We start from the raw sequence: 9,250 nt of genomic DNA on the forward strand, positions 1-9,250 counted from the left end.
TACTATGTAGCTAGTAGAAGTAATGAATTGGATTTGATTTTAGCAATGTGGATAGATCATAAAAAATCTGGTAAAAAATAAAAAGTGAGGTTTACAGCATAAAACCATTTATGTAAATTAAAAGCATCTATACACAAGGTAACATGACTTATTTTAGGAGGATACACACATATTTTCAGACACTGTTCAAACATATTAGAGAGGCCTTGCTTTAACCAAGGAAGAGAATGCACTGTGCATAGAGGAGTATGATTAACTCAGCTTTCTACAGCTCAAGTCCATCCAAGCCAAACAAAAGAGAGACACAGCTCAATTGCAATAGGCATATAGAAAAAGCATGAATTATCTTAATTTGGAAAGATAAAAATTTCATGAAAGTCATAGCATTCTAGCTGCTGAAGAAGAGGATTCAGTGGGTCAAGGTGCAAAAGGCTTATACAGAGGTGACTGCCTAAGCAAAGGCTCTGAGAAGGCAGAAATCACTGCAGGGAAGGGTTTAATGTGCATGTTAGGAGAGGGTTTGGGATGGGGTTCCCTGGTGGCGGCTCAGTCAGCTAAGCATCTGACTCTTGGTTTCAGCTCAGGTCATGATCTCAGGGGTCCTGAGATTGAGCCCTACTTTGGGCTCCTCACAGCAGGGAGTCCACTTGAAGATTCTCTCCCTCTGTTATTTGTCTGCCTCTCTCTCTCTCTCTGTCTCTGTCTCTCTCAAATAAATAAACAAATCTTTAAAAAGAGATAGAGAGGGTTTGAATGGAATGCTTGAGAAGGTCAAGTAGTTGGATGAAAGCTGGAGGTGGGGGAAGACCTTCAAAGCCACACTAAAGACTGTGTTTTTAATACAGTGGGCAACCAGTGAATGTTCTAGATTGGGGAAGGGATAGATATTTAACAAAGATATTCTGAGAGCCAAGTTAAAGGCAGTAGGGGAGAGAATCAACTACAATCAGACAGACCCACCCTTGAGTAGAACATGAATCCTTTACAGCACAAGCATATAGAGAAATGCAGGTTTTTAGACTCTATCCTAGTCCACTATGTCAATAGGGTATCTAGGCAGGGCCCTGGAATCTCTAGTTTTAAACTAGTCCCAAGGTGACCCTTACCTCAGTGGGGATTGAGAACTATGTCATTTTCAACCATGGCCACATGTGAGAATCATACTAGTTGGAGAGATTTTTAAATTCCTGATGCCCAGGCTATTTGTCAAACCAAACTGAACTCTCTAGGAGTGGAATCCATGTATTAGTATTTTTTTAAAAAAACTCTGCAAGTAATTCTGCAGTCAAAGATGAGAACCACTACACTCTAAGAAGCCTCCTTTAGAAAACTCAGGAGCCAGCAAGACTTCCCCTCATTCCATCTTCATTTAATCTCTAGCTAATTTGATTCTCTACTTAATTGGATAAAAGCCTCAGGCCCTAAATCACTTATATTAAAAATATAAATTACCCACCCTTTTATTTCAAGAACCCCCAGGCACACAGTACAGTGCTTTTCCATCCCTGGTCCTGGGCAATTGACATTTGATTATCATAAAAGGACTAAAGTTGGAATTAAATAAAAGTACTAAGATTCCTGCTCTGGTTGGGTCTGATGAAAAGCAACATTGACAGGTGCTAGAACATGCCACATACTTTATATATTAAGTACACCATGAAATCATATACATTTAAAACTCAAACATACAGATATTAGATGCATATATCAATTAACATGACAGGAATGGGTTTGAAATAAAGAAAACAACAGACTAGGTTTGTAAACTTGAGCAGCACTAAGACACATAAATTATTCCTTGGAAGTCTATTATTTATTAGATTTCTCATTTAAAATGGTGCCTGCCTAGACTTTCCTGGTATATCCTCCTTACCTTTCTACTGGATTATCTATGGAGACACAGAAAAACAAGAAAAGTTGAAAACTCCTACCACTCTAAACAGACTGTCAACTTGGTGCCAGAATCTGGGAAGATTTTCCATTAAATAGAAGGAAATATAATGTATTAAAAACAAAAACAATGATGACAACTGACATCACCCAATGAAATGTAGCTAATCTTTTAATGTAGAAACAAATAACTATCAAAGTTTTAAAATTAATGCTGACTGCTAAAACTGATAAACAAGATAGTTTATTTAGCAATGATAAATAGTTAGAATATTGATAAAGAAAAATTTTTAAAAAAAGAGAAATATACAAAAATAAACGAATGATTAGAGTACAAGTTTTTTTAAAAATAAGAATACTGTGTATTGGTGCACCTGGGTAGTTAAGTGGGGTAACCACCTAACTTCAGCTCAGGTCATGATCTCAGGGTCCTGGGATCAAGCCTGGTGTTGGGCTCCTCACTCAGCGGGGAGTCTGTTGGTCCCTCTCCCTGTCCTTCTGCCTCTCTCCCCTGCTGGTGCTCTCTCTGTCTCTCTCTCTCTCTCTCTCAAATAAATATATAAAATCTTTTTTTAAAAAAGGGAATATTTTGTACTTCTAAGAGTTATCTGTAAATTCAACAATATCCCTATCAAAGTCCCGAACAGGGTTTTGTTTTGTAATATGGCAAAATGGTTCTAAGCTGTATTGAAAGAATCATCGGAGGGGAAGTGCCAAGAAAATACTGACAGGGAAGATCTTCCCTATTAGATTTTTAAATTTATCATCAAACTATGGTAGTTTTAAAGATGGTGGCAGCACAGAAATAGAATCAATGGAATAGAATACAGAGTATATAAATGTGAAATTTAATTTACGATTAAATGAGGCATTTAAAATTAAACGAGAAAAAGATTGAGCTGGCTTTCTGGGAAAACAAAATCGAGCTCTTCCCCTGTCTTTACACTAAGTAGAATTCTAAGCAAACTGAGGATTTAAATGTCTTTGAAATAATAAAATATCTTTCAAGCCAATTATGAAAAGCCATTAATCAAAAAATAAACACTTGATTATAAGTTTTAGATTTCTGTATGGAATAAAGAAATAGAAGGAGGAAAAGAAAAATCTTGCCATAAACTAATCTCTATGAACATCAGGTAAGCCACCTTTCTTTGGACACTCATAATCATTTGGCTTAAGTTCCTATTCTAGATCCTGGGAGACTGGCCACCCCTCACCTCTCTCAAAGAATCCTCAATCTAAATCTACCTACACTTTCCTCCCATTTTCATGTCAACTCAGTTACTCTTATTTCCTCAAAAATCTCAGGTAAAATATTGATGTGTTTAACAAAATTTATTGAAGGTTTAGAGTGAGAGACATATACCAACAACATCAAATTGAATATTGGACTTGTTTCATCCTAAAAATTCCCTTGTACACTCTCCTCTTTGGAAAAAAAATTAATATTTCCCTGCAGCTTTCAGTCCTGTTATGTTGTCCAGCCCTTTCTATTACAGTAATCCTCCTTCTTATTTCCTGTATCCTCACTTTTCTGCTTTTCCTAAATCCCCAAGTTCCTATTTTATTGTTAAATATAACATGAGGTACAAATGCAAAACACGTAAATGTTAAATAGCAAATACCTACGTCAAAGACAACATCATTGATATCTTGGGACTTTTCTCAAACACATGCATGCGTGCACACACACACACCCCTCTTCCTAACACAACTACCACTCTATCTGCTAAAACCAACCAGGATTCCAAGATAGTAATCACACCCTCATTTTTCTTTATAATTTTAACACCTGAGCACACATCTTTAAACCATATAATTTTGTTTCTTTTTGAACTTTTTATACATGGAATAATCTCTGTGAATGTTCTTTGTGTCTCACTTTTCTTGCCCAACACCTATTGGCAAGATTTATCCATGCTGGCTCATGCAGCTTTAATAGGTTCATAGTCACAGCTATATAGTTTTCCATATCACAATTTGTTTATCTATTACATGTTGGTGGTTATTTGTTTCTAGTTTGGGGAAGTCATAAATAAGGCTTCAGTAAACATTATTGAATATATATACACAAAGCACAGAAAATCTCCCAGGTCACAGTATATGCATGTCTATGCTGGGAAAACTACCCCAGAAGCTTTTCCAAAAAGATTATATAGTCGTATCAGTGATAATTTTTTTGTATCAGTGATTTAGATGAATTCCTGATATTCCACATCCTCAAAAACATTTGGGGGCAGCAAACATCTGATAGGTGTGTTTTAATTGATGTTTTAATTTACATTTATCTACTAGTTAGGTTTTAGAAAATTTATGTATACTTATTGGCCATTTGGATCTCTTATGAAGTATTTGTTTAATTCGTCTATTCTTCTATTGGCTGTCTACATTTTTTCTCTCAATTTGTAGCATTTCTTTATATAAACTGAATGTTAATACCTATGAATTAAGTGTGTTGCAAAAGTCTTTTCCCACTTTTCTCTCTTTTTATTCTGTCTTTTGTTAAACATTTGCCAGCTCTCCACTGAGTTTGGCTGTCCCTTTGTTTCACTGTTTTTGTACCAACTACACTCACTGTCTATAATCTAAGTGATTCCTTAAGCTATTCTAAGCAAAATTAATTTCCCACTCAAAATACTCTGATGACAATTGTTAAAATAATAAAAATGTTACCCTATTATATAAGGTTAAAAGACAAATGACAAATTTTTACAGTGTAATTCATATGAGAGAAACAGTTAATATCCATAGTACACAAAAATAAAAAGTTTATATAAAACCATAAGAAAAAGTCCAAGACACAATTCTTAAATGGGCAAAAAATAGGAACAGGCAATTCATAAAAGTAAAAAATACCAAAGGTCAATAAACATATGAGATCTGTTTGATAACATTAATTAAACAAATGCAAGTTGATACAATTTGGTATGAACATTCATCTTTAAGATCAGTGATACGTAAAAACTTGAGCAAACTGTCCTGGTGAGAGTATGGGAAGTGGAGAACAGTTAATGAATAGTTAATGGAAATGTAGATTTGTTTACTTATGGAAAAACTATTTGACAATATGTGTCCCAGGCTGGTGGATGGCTCCCCATGAGTATGCTTTCATTGTCTAATGAGTAGGTTTCAGAAAGATGCCCAGCAGGCTAGATTTTTTTTTTTTTTTTAGGCTAGATATTTTGTTTGCCCAACACATGTAGCTGATTTTTGTTTAATGTGAGTTTGTTGCCTTCATTTAAAAATCAGTCAATTTCAAGGTGCCTGGGTGGTACAGTCAGTTGAGCATTTGACTCTTGATTTCAGGTCAGTCATGATCTCAAGGTTTTGGGGTCCAGCTCTTTGTGGGGCTCAGTGCTCAGCAAGGAGTCTACTTGGATTTTTCTCTCCTTCTCCCTCTCCTCTCCACACCATCTCTCTCTCTTTTTCTCTCCCTCGGATGAATCTTTAAAAAGAAAAGAAAAATCAGTCAATTTCACTTTAAAATATTGATTTAGGACTTCCCTAGAAAAATCTGACTCAGTAACTCTGAGCCACTTATATTTTCACATGATAAACATCATCAGGATTGAATATAAGCTCTCCTGTGGTTTGTCATTTTCTTATACCAGTCCTAGCTCACTCATTTATATTACCTGCCTAATACCCGCACCATTTTAGTGTATAATCCCCAGGCTTATAATTCATTATGTCCTGCCAAGGGCACTGATCTACCAAGGTTTTAATTTTTTCCCCTTTTTAAAATAACTTATTTTTCCTAATTATAAAAGTAAAGCATACTCACTATACAAAATTTAAAAGCACAGTAAGGCCTAAAAAAGAGACAGATAGTAGTAATATTATCCCCTTCTAAAAATAACTCTTGTGGAAGTTGTATATATGTTCTTTTAATCCTTTTGCCCATACATGTATCATTGCATACAAAGTTGGAATCGTTTTGTATTTTGGAATGTTCCATCACAGCATGTCCAAACAATTGCACCTTAAACCGTTCCCCATCATTTTTCATGACTGTAAAATGTTGCATGTTACGAATATAACATTTATTAACAGTTATTTAAACAGTTATTTCTCTAATGTTGGGCATTTAATTAGATTCTTTAGGATTTGTGGGGGGATTATTCTTTTTACTATAATACATAATGCTGGAGTGAAGATCATCACTATAGTGTAGTACATTTCTGTATTATCTGTAGGAGAGAGTCCCAGAAACACAACCTCTGGATCACAACATCGGAGCATTTTTAAGGTCCTTGATGTCTAGAGGACTGCCATGTGGCTTTTCTGAGGGTTTGTTGGGTCAACTGATATTCTCACAATAGGGCAAAGGACCCCTTCTTCAGTGTGTATGCTTTCCCCTAGATACAGATAGTACGGGGCCATTCTTACCATAAGGGCTTCTAAAGTCAATTTAATTCTGTCAGTTGGGGTCATTATCCATATCAGTTAATACCTTAACAGCCTTTGTCAACCAAGGCCTTGCCAGACTATAGAACAAACATGGGCAGCATAGATTCAAAAGACCAACATCATGTCTAAGGTCAGCTCTGCAATCACTCACGAATGTAAACGTGAGAAAGGAAAAGATATCCAAAATGCTAACCTTGACCTCAGTGTTTTCCCCTATAAATCCTTACTGCATGAAGACCAGAGGGCTCTCTCCCAAGGAAGAAAATTGCTGAGGGCCCCTTTGCCACTTGGCTGCGTCGTCGGTAAGAGTGAAGGGAGGTCACAAAGCCCTCCATTTCCAAGGGGAGTTACCTCCAGATGTGCCCGCCCCAGGTACCAGGGCTCCCCCGCCAGATGTGATCCCCTGGGAGTTGAAGGGTGGGTGAGCTCAGAGCACACAGCTGCAGATGATGAGGTCATCAGCACGATTTGGGGAAGGGATGAGTTCACTGGGGAAAGAAAAAAAAAAAAAAAAAAACATGTCACTTTTCTTTTTTCTTGTTTGAAGTCACTAAGCTTCAGGATTCAGGAGGGAATTGTTGCCCTGACTTTATTCTTCGGGAGGCGGGTGGCTGCCTGCCAGAGGCAGCTGCACGCGGGGTCATTTGCATTGCATGCAGGCGCTGGTTTTAGAGGAAGCTCTTCCTTTCCTTAGATCGGCTGTTTCTTTAGAGTCAGGGCCACTGCCTCACACAGATTGTGTTCACTCTTTCATCTTTTCCCCACCCCTCCTTCTCCCTGACTTACTCGGTGCAGTTTAACAAGCTTCCCAGACAGGTCCAGCAGGCTCATCCCGACAGCTTTGAAAGCCAGCTGGTGGACAAAGGAGGAATTATTTCATACACTCATGGCTGGGTGCAGGAGAGAGGCACTTTGCGGAACACACGGGGTCCCCCTGCCTCCCTCCCTCCCTCTCTCCCATTCTCTCTCTTTTTCTCTCTCCCTCTCTCCACTGCAGCCCACCCCCTAGGTGCTAACACCTTATAGCCTGGACCTTGACCAGATCTGACGTCCTGAAGTAGTTAAGATTGCAGAACTTTCAGCTGGTTCTGGCAAACCCGATGGGGCCCGGAGGAAGCAGTTTCCCAGAAGGAGGAGCAAATTCTCTTTTGTGTATGGGCACATTCTTGAAGTTTCACCAAGGTGATGCCGGGGCGAAAAGGGCTGGGGATCTGGTTCTCCAATGTAGGGAAAGTTGCTTTCAGTAAAATGAGGCACCTCTTTTCTTTTGGACGTTGCAGGGGGAGAAAAGCAGAAAAAAAGTGTGACAGAAGGTAGCCTGCACTGAGGACCAGGCACGTGGCCCTTCCCCGGTGGAGGAGAGCTTGTTTCTAGCCTGCCTGCCCATGGTTTAGTAACCGGCAAGACTGTTTCAGGTGTGGTATGATTTTGTTTTGTATCTCTCTAGTTAGGGACCATTTCAGCCATTACTTTAGAAGTGGTGACAAATGGAGAGTAAGTGGTCCATTGCAATTTCACCTTTAAAGCTCAGACTGGAGAGAGGCCATGGACCGTGAGCCAATAAAAAGAACAATCAGAGATGTGAAACAGTCCATGTTGGGCGTCTATGCCATGGGACAGGCACCATACATGATTAAGCCCCAAATGTATTTCCTATTCCCAGAGAATCTAGCAACAGAGAAAGCAAAGAGCTGCTTAACAATATTGGATGTTGGGCAGCCCGGGTGGTTCAGTGGTTTAGAGCCGACTTCAGCCCAGGGTGTGATCCTGGGGACCCGGGATTGAGTCTCATGTCGGGCTCCCTGCATGGAGCCTGCTTCTCCCTCTGCCTGTGTCTCTGCCTCTCTCTCTCTCTCTCTCTGTCTCTCATGAATAAATAAATAAAATCTTTTTTTAAAAAAACAACAATATTGGATGCACTTTGCTTCTTACCGGTAGCATTTGGAAGGTCTTAACTCCTATTACTCGTGTTGCCCTGAAGCACCTTGAGGCTGTTGAAATTTTTAATCCTTTAGAGTGACTGTACTTCTATTATCTGGAATCCAAATAACCAGTATCCTCAATATTTTCTCCCATGAGTCATTTTGAGGATTAAGAGGCAAAAAAAAAAAAGAGAGAAAAAGGTAACATTAGATCTTTTAGAATATTATGTTTCAAGGGCTATCATAATCTCCCAGGTATCCTGATGCCTGGTTTTCATAGTGATGATGCCAAGATGTTCCAAGTAAGAAATAGAAGTACCTTTATTTACCAACCAGTACTAAACACCAGTTACCACTTCCAACACACCTTATTTTGTTTAATCTTCATTATAAGCTCACGATTATTTTATCCCCATTTCATAGACTAGCCCCTGGCTCTATACATTTTCTCCTCCTCCACTGCCTGTATATTTCCAGTGCCAAGCACCGTGGATTACTTTCACATGGAGAGTCGATTTCTGGTGCTGCCCTTTTGTGTCACAATGCCACGCGGTCAGCACAGTGGGCTGGAGGTGTGTGCCTAGAAGCCATTCCTACACCAAGATAGCCAGCAATGAAATGACCAGACATGGAAAGGATTTCAATCCACATAAACCTGTCTCACTGAACTCAGATTAAATGTATCTCTAACTCAACCGCCTTGGATCACTTCGACACCATGGAACAGGAGGGGAAATACATCAGAAGAGATGTAGAAATGGAGGTAGCAGTTGACCGTTGAGCTGTGGCTTTCACAAATTTTGCAACAAAAATGCAAACATGTGAACACATTGCCGGGATCCCTCTCAGGGCCTCAAAAGGGGCCCAAGAGCTTAAGCTTTATTAGCTTCATGGTAAATTGGCCTCTGCCCAGGGATCCTGCCATTGTCCAGAGCATTTGGCATTGACTTCAGAGCTTACTTCATGCTTGTCTGAATAGTCTCACTGGTAGCTTTAAGGGTTGATTGGACTTTTGGAAACAGCCAAAA

At 39.0% G+C, this 9,250-nt stretch overlaps 1 long non-coding RNA gene across 1 annotated transcript; it reads right to left on the reverse strand.

Moving 5' to 3' along the window:
• Window positions 1-1,620: 1,620 nt before the first annotated feature.
• On the reverse strand, window positions 1,621-7,411 carry LOC144321668 (uncharacterized). The gene is made up of 4 exons (XR_013387263.1): window positions 7,318-7,411; window positions 7,087-7,152; window positions 6,652-6,788; window positions 1,621-5,335 (listed from the first exon to the last, which is right to left on the reverse strand). It is a non-coding gene; the product is annotated as an uncharacterized LOC144321668 (long non-coding RNA).
• Between the last annotated feature and the right edge of the window lie 1,839 nt (window positions 7,412-9,250).

Source organism: Canis aureus, chromosome 10 (assembly GCF_053574225.1).
Source record: "Canis aureus isolate CA01 chromosome 10, VMU_Caureus_v.1.0, whole genome shotgun sequence".
Lineage (NCBI taxonomy): Eukaryota > Metazoa > Chordata > Mammalia > Carnivora > Canidae > Canis > Canis aureus.